At 40.9% G+C, this 19,076-nt stretch overlaps 2 pseudogenes; one reads left to right on the forward strand and one right to left on the reverse strand.

Annotated features, from left to right (window-relative positions):
- The window catches only part of LOC110343652, a 58,604-nt pseudogene that overhangs the window by 5,226 nt on the left and 34,302 nt on the right, over positions 1-19,076 (reverse strand).
- LOC101828244 lies at positions 6,717-8,794 on the forward strand (annotated as a pseudogene).

A 19,076-nucleotide genomic window follows, 5' to 3' on the forward strand; every position in this document is an offset into this window, starting at 1 on the left:
TAATTCACTTTCTATCCTAACTTGTATTACCAACCAGAAACTATCTTTTAAACCTTAAAACATTTTCTAGATAAACAATTTAAGCTTTTATGTCTCTCAACCTTATACACTTTATACTTCTTTTGTGAGTTTCTTTTCTGAATTTGGTAACAAGGAAAACTATAACTGTAACTATTTAGTCTTCAACTGCATCCAAAAAGGCCAAGATCCTCTCTAAGCCCCACCCTACTGCTTCCTGTCTCTCCATCTGTCCTCAGTCCTCCAAAACTGCTATGGTTAATTCTGGTCAGCTAGTAGCTAGTTCCACCCTCTGATTCAAAGCAAATTTTACTGAGTCTTGGGAGTGTCAGAATACATCACAATTTGTAGTGAGTTTTTCTGTCCCACCAGTCAGCTCTCAAATCATAATATGAAAACTTATTATTAATTATACAAGTTTGGCCAATTGCTTAGGCTTGTTACTAACTGGTCCTTACAACTTAAATTAACCAATTTTTAATCAATCTACTTTTTTGTTTTGGGGTCTTATTACCTTTACTCTGTACTGCCCATGCTGTATACTCTTTACCTGGCTGGTGACTCCTTATGGCTCTGCCCTTCTTCCCAGCATCCTCTCTGCCCTCCAAATCCTGCCTAGCTATTGCACATACCACTTTTTATTAAACCAATCTGAGTGACACCTCTTCACACACAAAAAGAGTATTTCACAACACTCCACTTCCATAACATTGTGTCAGACTGGGAGCTGAATGATTTCCTTTCCAATGCCGATCCAAAGGAATAGAAAGATAACACCGCGACATCTTAAGATTCCATAAAGACCCAACTACTGCCCAAGGAAATGCAGGGCATTTATGTCTCCCTAGAAGATGAAATGTGCCAGAATAAACTTTTGTGAGAAACCCACAGATTTTGAATGAGTTTTTGGCAGTGCAGAAGATGGTAATCTAAAGAGGAGTGCATTGAAGTAAAAGGAAAAGGGGGCTGGGAACACAGCTGCGTGAGAAATTCTTCCTCACATGTATGAGGTTCAATTTCCAGCAAGGAGAGGTGGACTGAAGGAAAGTCATGGTGCTATGCTTGCTCATGCCCCGTTCACATGCACTAGCAAGGCAGGACTTGCTGGATAGGCTCCCATTGTCTGGCTCATTCCTCAGGATGTTAAAAATAGAGCATATATCTAATGCCTATCTCATTTCAACCTGACTGTGAAACTATTTCTTACCAGTCTCCCTCAGAGAACCAATGAGACAGCCATAGCATCTTGAGTGGCAGGGTAAAGGCAATGAGAAGAACCTGGAGCCCCCATGACAGGTTCTTACACCTTGTTAGAGAGGCCCTTACAATTCTAGCTGAAGGGCTTACTGTGATTCTTAAAGCATAAAGTCAATAAGCATTATAAGGTCTATGAGCAGTAAATAGGGACAGGAAATAGGAAAAAGGAAAAACAAACAACAAAACTACAAATGTGATCTGAATATAAGACCTACGCTGATGTTCTGAATAAAAATCCAGACAAGTACGCAAAAATAATAACAGCAGAATAAAAACTGCAAATGTAAGTAAGAACATTAGAAATCAGACATGTACTAATGCATGAAACACACAGGATGAAGCTGAAAATGTTGTACTGAATGGCAGACAGTAAAGGCCCAACGCCACACACTGCAGCAGAAGGAAGCCTTGGTTACAAGCACATGAAGATGTTTAAGAACTCGAAAGACCTCTGGGATGGCTCAACAGAAAAGGTCCTTGAAATCCAGTCTGATGACCTGACGTGGATTCAGAAAAACACAAAGAACAATTAAATAAACAATTCTCCAACTATCGGCATGTGTACATCATGGCATGCCTTTCTCCACACAGGGTGAGCCTGGTAAGCCTTGGGGCTGACAAGCCCAAAGACTTCACGAACTGAAACTAGACAGTGGCCCCTGCTCCTACCATACTCCCTAGGGAGGGCGTCTCAGGCCTCTGCTCTGATACTCAGGAGCATGGTGACTTTGACATTGGCCTCTGTGTGGAACTAGATGACTGCATCATTGCTGAATTCACACATGGTGGATTGTCAGTGCTAGCCACTAGCCGGTGCTCTCAAAGAACTTCTGAGTCTCCACCAGTGTCATCTTCCCTCACTGCCACAAACCCAAAGGACTTCACGGTGGATATGAGCCAACCCGGAAAAGCTTCCAAAGCACACTAACTGGAGAAAGTGCCCTAGTGGGAACCTGGAGCATTTCCTGGCTCTGTTCCCATTTAGGGAAGATGGCTGATTACCATAATCTTTATAATATAATGACACCCAAGAAATGTTTGTGCAGATAAACCAGTCACAAGACAGATCTCACGTGATTATGCTGTGCAGCACCTCACAGCCTACTGGCTGTGCATTCTGCAACAGAATAGAAGTCCTAAGACACTTGTATCTGGGGCTGGAGAGATGGCTCAGAGGTTAAGAGCATTGGCTGTTCTCCCAGAGGACCTGAGTTCAATTCCCAGCAACCACATGGTTGCTCACAACCATCTATAATGAGATCTGGCACCCTCTTCTGGCCTATGGGCATACAGACAGACACTGTACACATAATAAATAAATAAATCTAAAAAATGTTGAAAAAATGGAAAAAAAGACACTTGTACCTCCTTTTTGTGCCTCAGAGAAAATTTTTTAGACGAGCCAGACAACCCTGACTATAAAGAGATTGTGAGGCTACAAGATAGCAAAAGAGGTCTCTTGATCAGTCTCCAACAACTATGACTTTCCATTTCAGACCTAGTGTCCCTATCAATTACAGAACACATTAGAAACAACGTGAAGAGCCAATTTCAGGATCTTGACCAACAGATGTGTGACATGGAACAATCGCTCATTCTTGTCTTAGCAAATTTGGCAATACTTTGACTCACAGCAACAAATTTGGTACTACTTTGACCCAAAGCATCTGACTGCAACACTGAAAAGACAATTGGAGACCATAGGAATATATTGTTTTTTAAAAAATAGACTTTAGATTTGATAGTTTGTAAGCTTCTATCTTAGGTGTGTAAATGTAAAGGTAAAATTTAAATACTCCGTATATGGTTATTACCTCTTCCTAATGAAATAGTGCGAGTACTACACCCTGGAAACACTCAAGGGTTACCTTCTCTTCCATCTGACTTGTCTTTCTATAGCTACCACAAACAAGAAAACATTTGAATACAGTTTTTTCTAGTCTGCCAGACAAACTGAAACATACTTTTCAACTCAAAATACACTATTGAGGTTGAAAACTGTCATTGGGCTAACTGACAGAGAAATTGTAACTCAAAAGCAGAAAATGACTTCAACCTGTGCTTCTCAGGTTTCTTCCGTACTTGTTTTTGACTGTGATCAAAATCTGTCCAAATAACATTTGTGTTTTCTCTACATGGCCTCTGACATGTACACAGCCATCACCAGGAACTGAATGTCATTACCCAACACAAGGTCACTTCAGAGTTTTCCCAGACCTGTCAAAGATGACAAGGCTATTGCCTGAGTCTATAAGAACCATTAACTCCATCCATGTCATCACTCACATTAACAACACTAGAATAACATAAAGAGCCTGGGAGGAAAGGAGGCAGGACTGCATACTATAGGAGATTGAACTCCACTCTCAGGAAGAGGCAGGAGGAAGAGGAAGTCATTTTGTTCACTGCGTGGTATGGTAATACCACATGTGAAGACCAGTGGTGGATATGGGTATCATTTTCCAATTAGCTGGAACTCTGTTCAGGCTGACAGTCAAGAAGCATTACAGACACACGTGAACCTAGGTGTTGCACCCTTCCCCAGTGGGGGTCTGTCTGTTGACCGATTGTCTCTAGGAGCTTTTAGCTAAACACTCATCCCCTCCTCCAGTAAGGCCTGCATGCAAGTTCCTGGTTTCCATCCATCCTTTGTCTAAATGCTAATTCCTGTTTTGGGACCACCTTTTGCTGGAGGGCCCTGGGAATGTAGGTTTCTGACCTTGGTGATTTTTTCCACTATGCCTGCCTTTGGTATTTAAGGCTCCACCCTTGTAATAATAAACACCACTCTCCTGGTAAGAATTAGCCTCTGTCTTTGTCTTCATTTTACATCCTTAGCCCCGAGTCTCGGACCATTGCGAAGTATAGTAGCGCCATAGCTGCGAACACACCAGCAGCTCGATGCACCTAGGTATGAGGATTAATGGAGTAAGGACTTGAACAAACAGATGGGAATGTAAACCACAGGCAGCTGCATCAGTCAAAGACAACTACCAAGCTGGAAATAGGCAACTGAAGGAAGTCCTGGATCACAGGGTAAGAAACACAGACTTGAAAAATTCAGATAAAACTAAAAGACAGCATGATGAGATCGTGACAGAAAAATAACAGAAATGAATATGCAAAGATAATTAGCATTCCCTGCAAGTGTTGAGGAATAGTCACGCAAGGCAATGAGGAGAATCCTTCCCTACACAGTAAATGCAAACAAGCATCTAATCACCAACGCAAGTCCTTAACAAAAGGATGCTAATGCAAGAATTGTAAATTAAATTTTAAATGCAGCCAATAGAATTACTCTCAGCATGTGTGTAAGTTTGAAAACTGGCAAGGTGTCAGTGGGATGGATCTCTGTCAAATTGCTGGTGCTCAGAAGTGAGGAATCAGAAGTACTTACCAAACCCAATAAACTGTTTTAAAGGATCTTTTAAAACACAGGGTCTCGTGTAGCCTAGGCTTGCCTTGAATTTGCTATGAAGCAGAGGATGACTTTGAACTCTGGGGTTCCTACCTCCTCCCTGGAATGCAGAGATGACCGGGAGGGATGGGCCACAGAATAGACTTAACTGCACCTTTCGATCATAGGTCTGGGGGGGGAGTACCCGGAACCTGTAGGTATGTGGGAGCATGCTCCTATATCCTCTCTACATTGGGAAGGAAGCTGTTTTGACGTAGAAGGCAGTGTGCTTTTCCCACTCCACAGAATGTTATTCTTTTCCCTGCAGATTAGCAGTAGTAGGGAGTTCCTATCATTTTATAAATGGTGGGAAAGCCATTGAGAATTCCAGTAGATATGACAAGGTAGTTTGAAGCCCATGCTTCCTAACAGGAGACTTGAATGCCATAATACAGGCTCCAGGACACAAACACTTGGTTTGACTGAAGACTGACAAAACATGCAACAGCATAACAGACACCTGGAGGAGCCCCAGTGAGCACAGCCTTCCAAATTCATCTCATATTGTCTCTAGCAGAGTAAAAAATAAATATTGGGTAAATCTTTCTAGAACTTATCAGGGAGCATCACTGGACCTGGATGCCACATTCACTGACCAAGTATGTTTAAGGGAGTGTAGGCACTGTGGAAAATGTGAAGAGACAGAAGCAAGATGTGATGAGTGGATGTTGTACAGATCATCAGGGACGTTTCTTCCATCCCTTTCAGAGACATTCAAGCCCCCTTCCCACAATCACGATGCCCATTGCTTTCATCACACCAAGTCCTCTCTCCCATCTGAAAAGAAACCCAAACATCTAATGTCACACAGTCTCAGAAATAGATGCAGATTTACTGTCTAGCTTTTTTCACTTGGCAGTATAAAACTAGTAATTGTTTGGACTCAGCAGAGCTAGCATCATACCATTTACAGGATTATTATCTGTGTTAGCCTGGGGATGCGGGTCAGAGGGGTGTACAGAGGGTTCCGTGTCAAAATCGCTGTACTGAAAACTATCATTTCAAAGAATGGGGACTAACATCCCTTAAAACAAAAGCATTCACAGAATAATCTGTCTCTATAAAACAGGAACTTTAGAAACCTCTGTCAGCTCAAACCAGGAGTCCTAGGCAGGATACAAATACAGGAGTGGCCAGAAACCCCATGTGTTCTGCAAGTGCTGAGAAATCTGACTATTGCCATGAGACCAAGGGTCAGCTAGGGAGAGATGCTTCCCCAGCCAAGCAGGAAAGTGAGCTCCCTTCAGCTCCTAGGTCACCAGAAGCTCAGGTGGACTCGGGCAGCAGGGCGTCCTAAGAGACTGGACACCCACAGCACGTGGCTTTGGCATGTTCCCCTCTCCTCTGTCAAACCTGCACCCAGGTGCAGTGGCCCAGCCTAGGTCAGCACAGCCACACCCCCAGGTCAGCTTCTCCTGCCTCCCAACCAGCCCAAGTCAGCTCCCTCCACGCCGGACCCGACACCATGCACAGCTCCTCAGATCTGCAGGACGGCGCTGCACCTACACCAACCTCCATGTCAGAGATCCAAGCCCAGCGCTGAGCAGGACACGCGCCTAACTTTGGGGAGAAGCGAAGTTTGAAGTCTCAACGCGGAAGTTCGATGTTCAAAGATCATTCTTGTGATGTCATAGTGATCCGGACTACAATTCCCACAAGGCAGTGCGAATGACTTCCGGGGACCCACAGAAGGTTTCCTGCCCAGCTGTGCACAGGTGAGGTTGGAAGAAAACAGACTTGGTCTCAGGGACAGCCACAGGAGATTCGGGCAGTTTCAGTGCTGTGATCTCAGAGCCCGATGTTAGCCTGTGAGTGGAGTATTTCTTTGATTGTTGTTCAAGGATTAATTCTTCAGGCGCTGGACCTTCCCACTGCCACACAAGTCTAAAAATTCATATTGGAGTGACCTATTCTGCCACCTGCCCGTGCAACACAAAACACCCAACAGGTAGGATGTTATAGACCCAGGCATAGTTATGGAAAAATCTGACATAACTGGATTCTTAGGCTAAATCTGTTTGCTTAGACCATGTTGACAATTTTAACTTTATTGCCTATAACAATGTTTTAATACCTTTACCATTCAATTTCATCTTATTGAAGCATTTTGAATTACAGGTGATGCTTGCCCAACTCACTAAAAGCCTACACTTACAGGCTAAAAACATGGTTCAGTAATTAAGAAAATTTAAAATTGTTGCAGGGGATGTGAGTTCATTTTCCAGCGTTCATATGTTGGATCACAAGCACACAGAACAGCAATTCTAGAGGAACGGACTCCCTCTTTCGACATTCTCAGGCTCATGTACAAAAGACTGACACAAAGACACACACACATACACACAACTGGTAAAATGATAGAAAAATATATAATTAAAAATTTTATGCGTGGCATGGTGGTACACACCTTTAATTCCAGTACTCAGGAGGCAGATGGACCTGGATCACTGAAGTGGAAGTCAGCTTGGTCTATATCTGAGTTCCAGGAAACGCAGGGGTAAGCATAGAAACTGTGGTTAAAAAGAACATTTAAATCTCAGGTCTTAACCTTTAGGGGGAAAAATGATGTTTGAAGGTAATGTTTTCTCACTATTTAAGTTTATAACAACAAATGGTTAAGTACCTGCCAGTTGCCATGTAAAAAGATATATTCTTTCCTCATTGATGCAAAAATCTAGTGAAATAGACTCTTTGCTAGTGTACTTCTCATAGATCTGCTCCTTGAAATTATTTTTAATGTTTCTTCAGCCTCATCGGAAACCAAATGGCACTGTGCAATGATGCAGAGGTAGGAGTATAGGGAAAGGATACACATTCCACAGGGAAAGGAGAAAATGCCCCTGTGCATACAAACAAAACCTTGATAAATAGACACTATATGAGTCGGATCAGGATCATGGCAGCCACAGCCATAATGGAGGCATTGGATTCTATACAGAAGCAGGTGCTCAAAGAGGAGGACATGACCAATGTGGAATTTGAGACCAATGAGGAGATGGGTGTGACCCCACTTTCCACAAAGGGGAATGAGGCAGAATCATCTGTTCACACCTCTGCCTATGGTTTTGAGAGACCTTCAGCAATCCAGCAATTTGCTATCAAGGAGCTAATTAAAGCGAGAGGTGTCGCTGCACAGTCTCAGTCTGGCACAGGCAAGGCAGCCGCCTTCAGTCTTCCAGTCCTTCAGTGCTCAGATATCCAGGCTTGAGGAACACAAGCTATGATCTTCGCTCCAACAAGAGAGTTAGCTGTAGAGATTCAAAAGGGTCTTCTTGCCCTGGGGGATTACACGAATGTGCATTGCCATGCCTACATTATGAGCACCAATTCTGGGAAGACCTCCAGTAGCTGGACTATAGGCAGCAAGTTGTGCAGACACACTGGGATATATGTCTTCCATTGATTCCCTGTAGAAGTTTAAGCACATGGACTATCAAGATGTCGGTTTCAGACGAGGCTGATGAAATGTTGAGCAAACATTTCAAGAAGCAAATCTATGATGTGTACGTGTACCTGCCACCAGCCACACAGGCCATTCTCCTCAGTGCCACATTGGCTCAGGAGGTCCTGGAGATGAGGAACAAGTTCGTGACTGACCCCATCACATCTTAGTGACATGTGATGAACTGACTCTGTAAGACATCAAATGTTTCCTGTGGCAATGGAAAGGGGGGAACAGAAGTTTGATACTGTGTGGTCTCCATGACAGACTGACCTGACTGTCATCTGCAGTACCAAGAGGAAGGGTGGCTGTTGACAGAGAAAGTGAGAGAAGCAATTGCACTGAGCTGTCCATGCCTGGACACACCACAGCAGGAGAACCAGACCATCATGAAGGAGTTTCAGTCAGGTGTCAGCTGGTGGCCATTCCCATAGACTTCGGAGCACAGTGTCAGATGCCCCTCAGGTGGCCCTCATCACTAACTATGACCATGTAGCATGTCCATGCTGTCCCTCTTTCAAAACCATGTCTGTCAGCAGCTGTGTTTTGCTCATCAACATTCAAAAAACTCAAAATCAACACAATAACACACAGAATTAAAACTCTGTGTATTTTCTGTCTCTATGTGGCTTATTCTTTTTTATTTCACTTATCACTTTAAAGACTTTCATTTTCAAATCTTTCTGTCTTTCTATGATGACTGTCTATACCTATTTTTTCTTTTTCTAAGACTACACATATTGTAAACACACTGGAACTTGTTTAGAGGGTTTTCCATCTGGACTCTTCAACTGGGTATCTTTTTTTACTATGTAAGTAAACTTGAAATTGCTAAGATACAGGTGGGTCCTCTGAGGAGCTCTATAGGCTGGCTCTGCCCACTTCTCAGTTTGTAGGCTAGGCATAAAGCTCATAGCCCAGTTGGAGGTGTGTGACCAGGAACTGCATTCAACCTTACTATCTGTCAGAAGCCAGTATTGATAAGGAAAATATCCCCTGTAAGTGGGTAACTCTGCCATTTCTATTTAGTGTTGCATGCTGAACAGCAGTGCCTCTTAAAGGAGTTGTGTCCTTTTCTTCCCTTTCTCTTTTCATTAATTCAGCTTTCTCAGCCCTACATGTCCCATGTTGGAATGACAAAATGTAGTTGTTTTTTTACTCTTTACTCTTTTGAAGGGCATGCCACCCAGATCCCATATTAATACACAGAGGCTTGGCTTGTTCCTTGACAACTTTTCTTAAATTATCCTATCTTTTGCCTCTGGACATTTACCTTTCTTTCTGTATACATTTATTGCCTTCTTTCTCCATTACTTGCTGTGTAGCTAAGTGGCTGGCCCCTGATGAATCTTTTTATCCATCTCTCACTACTAGATATTTTATTTATTCTCTTTGCCTGCCAGCCCTGCCTATTGTTTCTTCATCCTTGCTATATGATCATTTAACTCTTTATTTGAGCAACCAGGTGTTTTATGCAGGCAAAGTAACACTGGGCAATATTTTGTGCTCTAACAATTAAAGCTTGCCTGAAGATCAGAGGGTGGAGCTAGCCATTAGTTAACCATAGAGATCTGGAGGTCAATACAGACAGACAGGAAGTGAGAAGACTGGGCAGAGACGGGCATATAAGGCTGGGAGGGACAGAAGCTCAGCCCCCTTTCAGGTGAGAAATTAGCAAGGTAAGAGTTGGCTGTGGTTTGCTCCTTTGTCTCTCTGATCTTTCAGGATTTGCCCTGTTATCTGGCTTTGGATTTTATTAACACCAATTAGAACTCCTGCAAAAATTGGTTCCCAACTTTAGGGCACAAATTCATGAAAAAGTCTCTTTACATGTGACTTTACAGCCACTGGCACATGCCAGAGCTGCACACAGCACTGCCTAGGTTTTCTTCTTTTTCCCAAGCCTCTGAGCAACATTGGGATTTTCCTGTTACAGTCTCTCTACAACGCTCTCCAACTGGCACCCAAACCCCAGAAGCTCCTGGACTCCAAACAGCACAGGACTTAGCCACCCTAGACCAGCTAGCTCTGACTTCAGGCAGCTCCTGCCACACATGCTTCCTCCACACAATCCCATGTGAATGTTTCAGACAGCCAACCTCTCCCCAGTGGGTTGTGGGCTCCCCCTAGACCTCCCTGTCCACAGGCTGCCAATCTCAGCTCACAGGTACATGGTAGCAGCTGCAGCTGTCCTTAGTCGGTTTGCTCTCTGGCTGTGTTCTGCACTCAGACATGCTACACCTCACATTTCACTGTCATTGCTGGCAGATTTAGTGGGAAAATTGGGAATTCTTAAAGAGAGGAAATAGTTAAAAGAGAGTTATTCCCATATTAAAAATGAGAAGTGCTATTACAATGGAGGAAATTTGGAATCTGAACAATAATAGAAAGGAAGGTTTAAAAATGGAACAGTTAAATGAAAGTGTAACTAATTTAGATGAGATTTTATGTAATGTCACTTATGGACTTTACCAGACTTACCATTTTTGTTTTAATACCAAAATGCTGGTTAATCTGAGTGTTAAGATACAAGTTTTAGAAAAACTTATTGAAACAGATCATAGATATTGACACCCAGGCAGAGGAAATTAAAGGGGAACCAATCTCAGCATTGCATTTTAATGTTAGAGAGGAACAGCCCAAGGTTTTCACACAGCCAACCTTAACATATCCAGTAACCTTACAGGAATTGCTGAATGGTAGGGGCTCTGTAAAAGCTGATTGGACTTCTATGGTTAGAATTAAGGAAGTGGTAGCTTCATACGGCATGCATTCACCATTTGTGAAGTAGATGTTAATCTTGTGGTCAACATGTAATATAATTATTCAAAAAGAGGGGAGAGATTTGATTACAGCAGCCTGGGCCACAATTACAATGGAGGACCTGGTAGGAAAACAAAAGGCTAAGACCATTAAACAACAGAGAAGAGACAGAAGTATGGAAATATCGCAAGATTAACTTCTTGGAGTTTATGCCAGGATAGAAAGGCAATCCCTATATGATGGCCACACACTGGCATTATGCCCATTATGCCATGCAGCAGCTTTGAAGTCTTGGGACAGAATTGGAGATAACTAGGAAAGAAAATGGAGTCAATTGCTAAAGTTACACAGGGCCCAAAGAAACATCCACTGATTTTTTTAAAGATCAGCAGTAAATAGAATGATTCCAAAAATAGAAGCTAGACAAATAGCAATTGAGTCTGTGGCTTTTGAAAATCCTAATGCTCAATGCGAAATGATAATTAGGCCTTTAAATGCAAGATCAGCACCTTTGGAAGAATAGATCTGAGATACAATCAATATTGAATCTCATGAACAAGATGATGCTTAGATAGGAGAGGTAATTTCCAGACGGTTGAAGAAAAATCAAAATGTCAAGAGTTTCAATTGTGGCTAACAAGGTCACCTTAAAGGGAACTGTAAACAGGGAGTTCATAGTAATAATGTATTTTCTAAGGATAATTAAAACAGAACACCTCTCCCTTCTGGATTATGCAGAAGGTATGGCAAATGCTGGCATTGGACTAATGAACATAGATCAACAAGGGTCAGTCAAGGTAGCCCTCTGACATCTGGAAATGCCTTGAAGGGCCTCTCACTGGCCCCCATGACAATTTCAGTTCAGTCATTTCCTGTCACTTTGGGGGAAACTCCTCCCCAGAGCAACTAAAAGGTTAGATTTGATTAGAAGAGGTGATAGTTCATCAAATAGCAAGACCAATCAATCTAAACTAACTTTAAAACTAACAAATGCTTTGTATTTGATCAGATATAACTTGCCAAAAGGGAAACTCCTCAAAGTTAGGGCTAGGAAGAGTTTAGATCCTGTCTATTCAGGAAAATAAAAACAACCATCTTGAGGAATTTAAAGAACTTTGAACAAATAAGCATCCAAAACAGGGAGTACTACCTGGAAAAATGTTACCAAGAAAAGGAATAATCTGACCTAATTCGATCTCTGAAGTCTCCAAAAAGATGATGGGACCCCACAATGGTGATCCCTCCAGGACTATAATAACACTGAGCTGAAAACCACCACATGAAGATCGGCTCTGGACTACAAACTGTTCAGAACAATTTGGAGGTGGCTATCTGAGATGATCCAGCCTCACAGACTACTCTAGACAGGACTTGAGAGAAGCCCTGCACTCTCCCGTTTCATAGAAACCAGACAGCAAATTATACAGCCACCTCTCCCAGGACTTGACTATTAATCCAAATTTTTCTTTTCAGAATCCCCCAAGGGTGCCATTGTCCCTAGAAGGCAAAAAGTATCTTTAAAAATTATATCCACATTTCCAAGAGGTGGGGTTGTTCATTTTTTATATTTCATTGGGCTATGGATATTTGTCATTGTTTAGGGGGTTGGTTACAAGTTGTTATTAGTTACAGACAGGAAGAAAGTTGAACAAAGGGGATTAGATTCAGAGTTTTGTTTTGAAAAGAAAAAGGAAGGATATAGATATGTTAGAATAGTACATTATTGATACTACTCTGAAGAAAAAAGGGAGGACATAGATATAAAAAGGTAGATTACTGAATGTACTGTTAAAAATCAACTACTTTGATTTTTTTATGTTCAATTGGACATTCATATATTATATACAAATTTTGTATATTGATAAAAATTTGAGATAAATTAGTTAAAACATAATGTACATGTGTTTCTAATCTTGTTCAGAGTATTGAATTTATACGACTCATTTAATAATGTAATGCAAATTTCTAGTCCTTGAAAGATATTAACTATATAGGATAATAAGGAAATGTAGGTTAGTAATTAGTTACCTGATGTACAATGAAACTTATAGACACATTAAGTATGTTTCCAAGGTCAAACACAGACATATTTTAGAAAGACAAGTCATCAAATACTTCAGAGATCTACAGAATACAGCATTTAAAATGTTTTAATGACATAGGTTCTTATGACAATGTGACATGTCGACTCCAGGCAGCACCAATGTACTACAGAAATGGTGATGGGCACAGAATAAACTCCACATTCTTTTTGGCAAAAGTGGTTACTGGACAATAGAGTGCCCTTGCCTTGACTGCTGACAGTATGCTGTCCTAGTTGGACAAGCAGGACACAAAAGAGAGCGACTGCCAAACCTTGCCAAGAGAAGGCCTTCAAAAATCCTGCTTTATAGAAAAGTCTGTGGAATATTCTAGACTTGTAAGCCAAAGATGGATGGCCCAACATTGCAGAGAGACCTTACGTGACTATCCAGGCAGGCAGCTTTTCTGTAATCTCACATTTTTTTGGCAGTTGTGTGCTTGCACTTCATGCTTACTCAGTTAAGATTACTTCCTTCTTGGGTCTTTGAGGGAGTTGAAGACTAGATAGTCATAGTTAAAGTTTTCCTTGCATACCAGATTCAGTAAAGAAACTCATTAAAGTGATTTTAAGTGTATAATGTTGAAAGATAATCAAAAGATAGTTTTTCATGTTAATGCTTATTAAGATACAAAGTGAATTAGGTAAAAGATTTTGGACTCACAACACTGGGAAAGATAATGGACAATTTTCATTGAATTAGTCAAATAAAAATGGAGTATTCCTTATGTATTTATTGCCTTTTTATTTAGTTTTTCTTATATTGGTTATAACCTGTTTTATTTTAGACAAAGGAAAATGTGGTGAGATTTTATGATCTAACAAATAAAGCTTTCATGAGTATCAGAGCACAGAGGTAGCCACACTAGCTAGACACAAGGCTAAGCAGTGGTGGTACACACTTTTAATCTCTGCACTCAGGAGAGAGAGACAGACAGATCCCTGGTAGTTCAAGGCCACCCTGAGCTTCAGGAAATCCAGTCTAAAAGAGAATCAGAGACCAAACAAAGATGAGCACAAGACTTTAATCCCAGGAGAACAGAGGTAGTGATATAAGACGAGAAGAGACAAGAGTTCAGTGCAGTCTGAGCAGCAGTCAGTCTGAAGCAGTCTGAGGATGTATTCTGAAAAGGCAGTCAGTCTGAGGAAGCAGTCTGAGGACAAGATCGTCCCTTTGGTCTGAGCATTAGTAGAGGTAAGAACTGTAGTGGCTGGCTGACTGTTTCTCTGCTCCTTCAGGTTTCACCCTGATAGCTAACTCTTATTACTTACTATGAAGAATGATTAGAATCCTGGCCAAGGGTGGCACATGCATGGTGCACTGCCATCATCCAGTGGTCTAGATTCCCCGACATCAATTAACAGAAATGAAATGACCCACAGACATGTCCATGAGCCAATCCTCAAGGAATCTACACGACTGAGATACATACACATTACTAGGCTGTGTTGAGAGCAGAAGCAAATAAGGACATCAGCAATTGCATTGTTTCTTCTCAATAAATGTTCTTTGGTGTTACTGGAGATCAGAATATAATTAAGGATTTTCTCATTATTTGGGATATAGAGTTTGATGTTGATGAAGAACAGAAATATTATTGAGGGTTATTCTGCATTATTTGAGTGTACAGAGTTTCTCACTACTATGAAGTCTCAGAGGATCCTCCCCATGTGAAAGTGGAGTAAAAGCCTTGCCACAGTCTTAGCCTTTGTCATGCACCTTACCAGTATGAACCCTATGATGCAGATACAGGGATGAAGAGTAGCTAAACACCTGGCCGTACTCTGCGTTTGCAGAGACTCTCTCATGTGTTACTTCCTTGATGCTCAAGAAGGGGTGAATAAGAACAAAAAAATCTTCTCAAGGTTCTGTATGTTTCTAGGATTGTTGCTTAGTATAAATACCTTTCTTTGTTTAAAGCAGTTCTCAACATGTGTGTCATGACCCTTTTGGGGGGGTCAATGACCTTTTCATAGGGTTCAGCTAAGACCATTGGATACAAAGATATTTACATCATGATTTATAAGAGTAGCAAACTATTAGGCTATAAAGTGGCAAAGAAAACAATTTTATGGTGGGAGTCACCACAACATGAGGAACTGTATTAGAGGGTGTCAGCTTTAGGAAGGTTGAGGATCACTGGTTGAAGGTATGAGGGTTCCTTAAAAGCATTGTCACACCACTCACAGTTGTGTTGTTTCCCTCTGGGATAAACTCTGAGAAGGACAGGAAATGTTGATTGAATGGTAAAGAACCTCACTATATTCTTCACATGTGTATGGCTTCCTTGTACTATGGATTCTTTGGTGCAGGGTAAGATCTGAATGACCCCAAAGGCTTTACCACATTGTCCCTATTTGTAGGGCTACTATTCAGAATAATCTTTGATATCTTTTAAAGAAGTAAAAAGCATAAAACATGAAAATTTTAACAATTGTATTATTTCACTGAAGTCTGAACTATCATGAGTTGAGAAACACTAGAAAATTTATTAAAGGGTTTTTAACATTTTTGACACTAGTGGCATTTCTCTCCAGTATGAATAATCAGGTGTTTCAAAAGTTCTTAATAAAAGCAAAATAAAAAAGCACATTCTTCACAGACTTTTTCTCACAAATGAATTTTTTGATGTTGTTTAAGACCACAAGACTGATGAAAATTCTTGCCATTCTCCAACTAGTAATGCTTCTCTCCATTGTGACTAGTCTGGTGTATAGTATGTGTTGGGTAAGGTCTAACGTCTGCCAGATTCTTTATACTTGTAGGCTTCTCTCCAGAATGAATTTTTCGGTATTCCATACGGTTTCTGGTACACGTATACAGTTTGCCACTCTTTACATTTGTAATGTTTCTCCCCAGTGTGAGTTAATTTGTGCTGTGTTAGGTGTGATGTTATATAAGACTTTATATAGAAGGCTTTTCCACATTCCTCACACTTGTAGGGTTTCTTTCCAGAATGGATTATCAAGTGAGCAGAAAGAATCTGGGAACTCTTAAGGAGCTTAAAAGTTTCTCTCCTGCATGAATGCTCTCGTGTATTGAACGTAGTGAGGAAAAATGGAAGGCTTTGCCACATACTTTGCACTTGTAGGGTTTCTCTCCTGTATGAATGCTCTTGTGTGCAGACAGTCCTGGAGGATGACTGGAGGTCTTGCCACATACATCACAATTTTAGGGTTTCTCTCTTATATGGATTTTCTTGTGTATAGAAAGTCCTGATGGACAGTTGAAGGCCTTGCCACACTCTTCACACTTGTAGGGTTTCTCTCCTGTGTGGATATTCTTGTGTATAGAAAGTCCTGCTGGGCGAATGAAGGCTTGGCCACACACTTCACACTTGTAAGGTTTCTCTCCTGTGTGAATCCTCATGTGAACAGACAGTCGTGATGGAACATAGAAGGCCCTGTCACACACTTCACACTTGTAGGGCTTCTCACCTGTATGAATTTTCTTGTGTACAGAAAGTCCTGATAGGCGATTGAAGGCCTTGTCACACACTTCACACTTGTAGGGTTTCTCTCCTGTATGGATCCTCATGTGTATAGATAGTCGTGATGGAATATAAAAGGCCTTGTCACACAGTTCACACTTGTAGGGTCTATCACCTGTATGAATTCTCTCATGAACTTTAAGTAATGATGAAGCATGGAAGACCTTGCCACACACTTCACACGTGTAAGGTTTCTCTCCTGTATGGATTCTCTTGTGTTCGGAAAGTCGTGATGGAACATAGAAGGCCTTGCCACACACTTCACACTTATAGGGTTTCACTCCTGTGTGGATTCTTTTGTGTTTGTAAAGTAATGCAGCAGCATGGAAGACCTTGCCACACACTTCACATGCATAGGGTTTCTCTCCTGTGTGGATTCTTTTGTGTACAGAAAGTGGTGATGGAACATAGAAGGCCTTGCCACACACTTCACACTTGAAGGGTTTCTCTCCTGTGTGACTTCTCTTGTGTACACCAAGAAATGATGGAAAACGGAAGGCCTTACCACATTCTTCACACTTATAGGGCTTAATGCTTAAATTAATTGTCTGGTGGCTGATGGGTTGTGAGTTGCAAGGTAAGGTGCCACATTCCTTGTCCGTAGAGTGTTTTTTCCCTAGTGAGTAAAGTTAAGAAATGAGTGAAAAGTGAGCAAAATTCTCTATATTTATGTTTATTTTTAACAGAAACATTTACTCAGACCTGCATTTTTAACATAAATAATGAGTTGTAAAGCTGTATTCAATGGAGTATAATTAAAAAAATATAATAGATGGAAATTATGTAACTTGCAATGAAAGATGAAAGTGATGACTACATAGAACACAGAAACAAAGGAATAATTAGTCAAAGTCAAGCATGTAAGGAAGGCATAACATCAATTAAGAAAACAAGACTATTGTGCTATTGTAACCGAGTCACTTAAAGAAATATAGAAATATTATAACTAGATGAATACAAAGTATAAAAGTAGTCAAAGATGGAAGACACATGTTCTCACAGATATATCAATCTAGATATCCTAAGCAGACTTCTAGTTTGGGAAAGTATGAAAATTAGACTATATAACTAGAAAACTATCACAACATTAAATAATATTTATGGATTGAAAACAGGAATATCTATGCACCATTTATGAATACATGTCCACTGATGAACTTATGAAAGAGAAATCATGGTCACCTAGAAATTACAGAACATAGGAAGTCACTGTAAGCATAGCTGACATAACGGGAGAAGAGCAAAGTATAAGAGAATCAGTGCATCATAATATCCTCTTCTCACAGCAAAAGACAGACAAGGAGATCCTTAAAAACTGATTTCCACCAGAACATTGTGAGTCAATGTGCATGACAAAGCCTGGCTTCCTGTTGGATCTCTGACCTCCTACTCTGTCCTTGTCCGCTCCTGTTAATGGAGTTCTTAATTAGTCTAGATAATAAAAAGCTAGAGTCAGATAGAGAGAGAAATATGGAGAGATCAGAGAGAAGGAACAAGCCACGGCCATACCTTACGTCCTAAGAGTCTCAGCAGAGAAGAGAGCTATTTCCTGTTTCTCCCAGCTTATATCCTGTTTCTGCCCAGATACATCACTTCCTGTCTGTCTGTACAGACGTCCAGAACTCTATGGTTAGCTAGTGTCAAGCTACATTACCTGGCAGGTAGACAGGCATTATTTAAGCAAGAAAGATATCAACACACCCTCCATTCCTACACACCTGTTTGCATGGCAGATGCTGCTTGTCCCTTCATATCATAAGGACCTTGACTTTGCTCCAGAAATGTGACCAGATATGGCTTAGAGGAAGCAAGACCTGTTTGTGAGAAAAGAGAACACAATCATTAGTGTGTTTTCCTGGAGATCTCATGTCCTCTCTAAAACTTCATGTATAAGGAACAAGAAGATATAATCAAGGGTTGTACAAGATTAGTTCTTCAAGTGTTTCCTGATGGACACAGCAGAATTCTTAGGAGGAATTTAGGATTTGCATGTCCTGACCTTCATCTCCCTCAGTTACAAGGAAAATACTAAAACTGAAGAGTGTGATGTTCTTTTTAACTTGTATGTTTCCCACTCACTCCACTTACTTTATAACATTACCACCAATATATAGGATACTTGTGAAAAGGGGGGAGGTTACCAACACAGGAAGAAATAACATCATTCTAAAATATATGAATATTCTCCTTAATTTTCCTTAAAAATTGTCCCATGAATTTAATTGCTAGAAGCACAAGCTCTCATGAGATACTATACAAAGATAATTTGATGCTGACATTTAAATAAGAGTTCATCGTGGAAGTGTTCCTCACCCATGATGTAGACTATTGTTTTAAGGTGTGTTACTTTTGTTTGTGCTCTGGAACATTAGTTTAATACTGCAAAGATGTGTTTGAATGAATAAAATTCACTTGTGCTCTGGAGGCTGAGTCAGCAATTAGCTGACAGGAAGTTGTAGGGAGGAACCATGTGGAGAAGGGTGTTTAAGTACGGGTGAGGAGAAGAATGGGGGGACAGGGGGCAGTTGAGAGACAGGAGCAAGGTAAAGAGTTGAAATATTTGATATT

The sequence above is a fragment of the Mesocricetus auratus genome, unplaced genomic scaffold, assembly GCF_017639785.1.
Source record: "Mesocricetus auratus isolate SY011 unplaced genomic scaffold, BCM_Maur_2.0 Super-Scaffold_100015, whole genome shotgun sequence".
Lineage (NCBI taxonomy): Eukaryota > Metazoa > Chordata > Mammalia > Rodentia > Cricetidae > Mesocricetus > Mesocricetus auratus.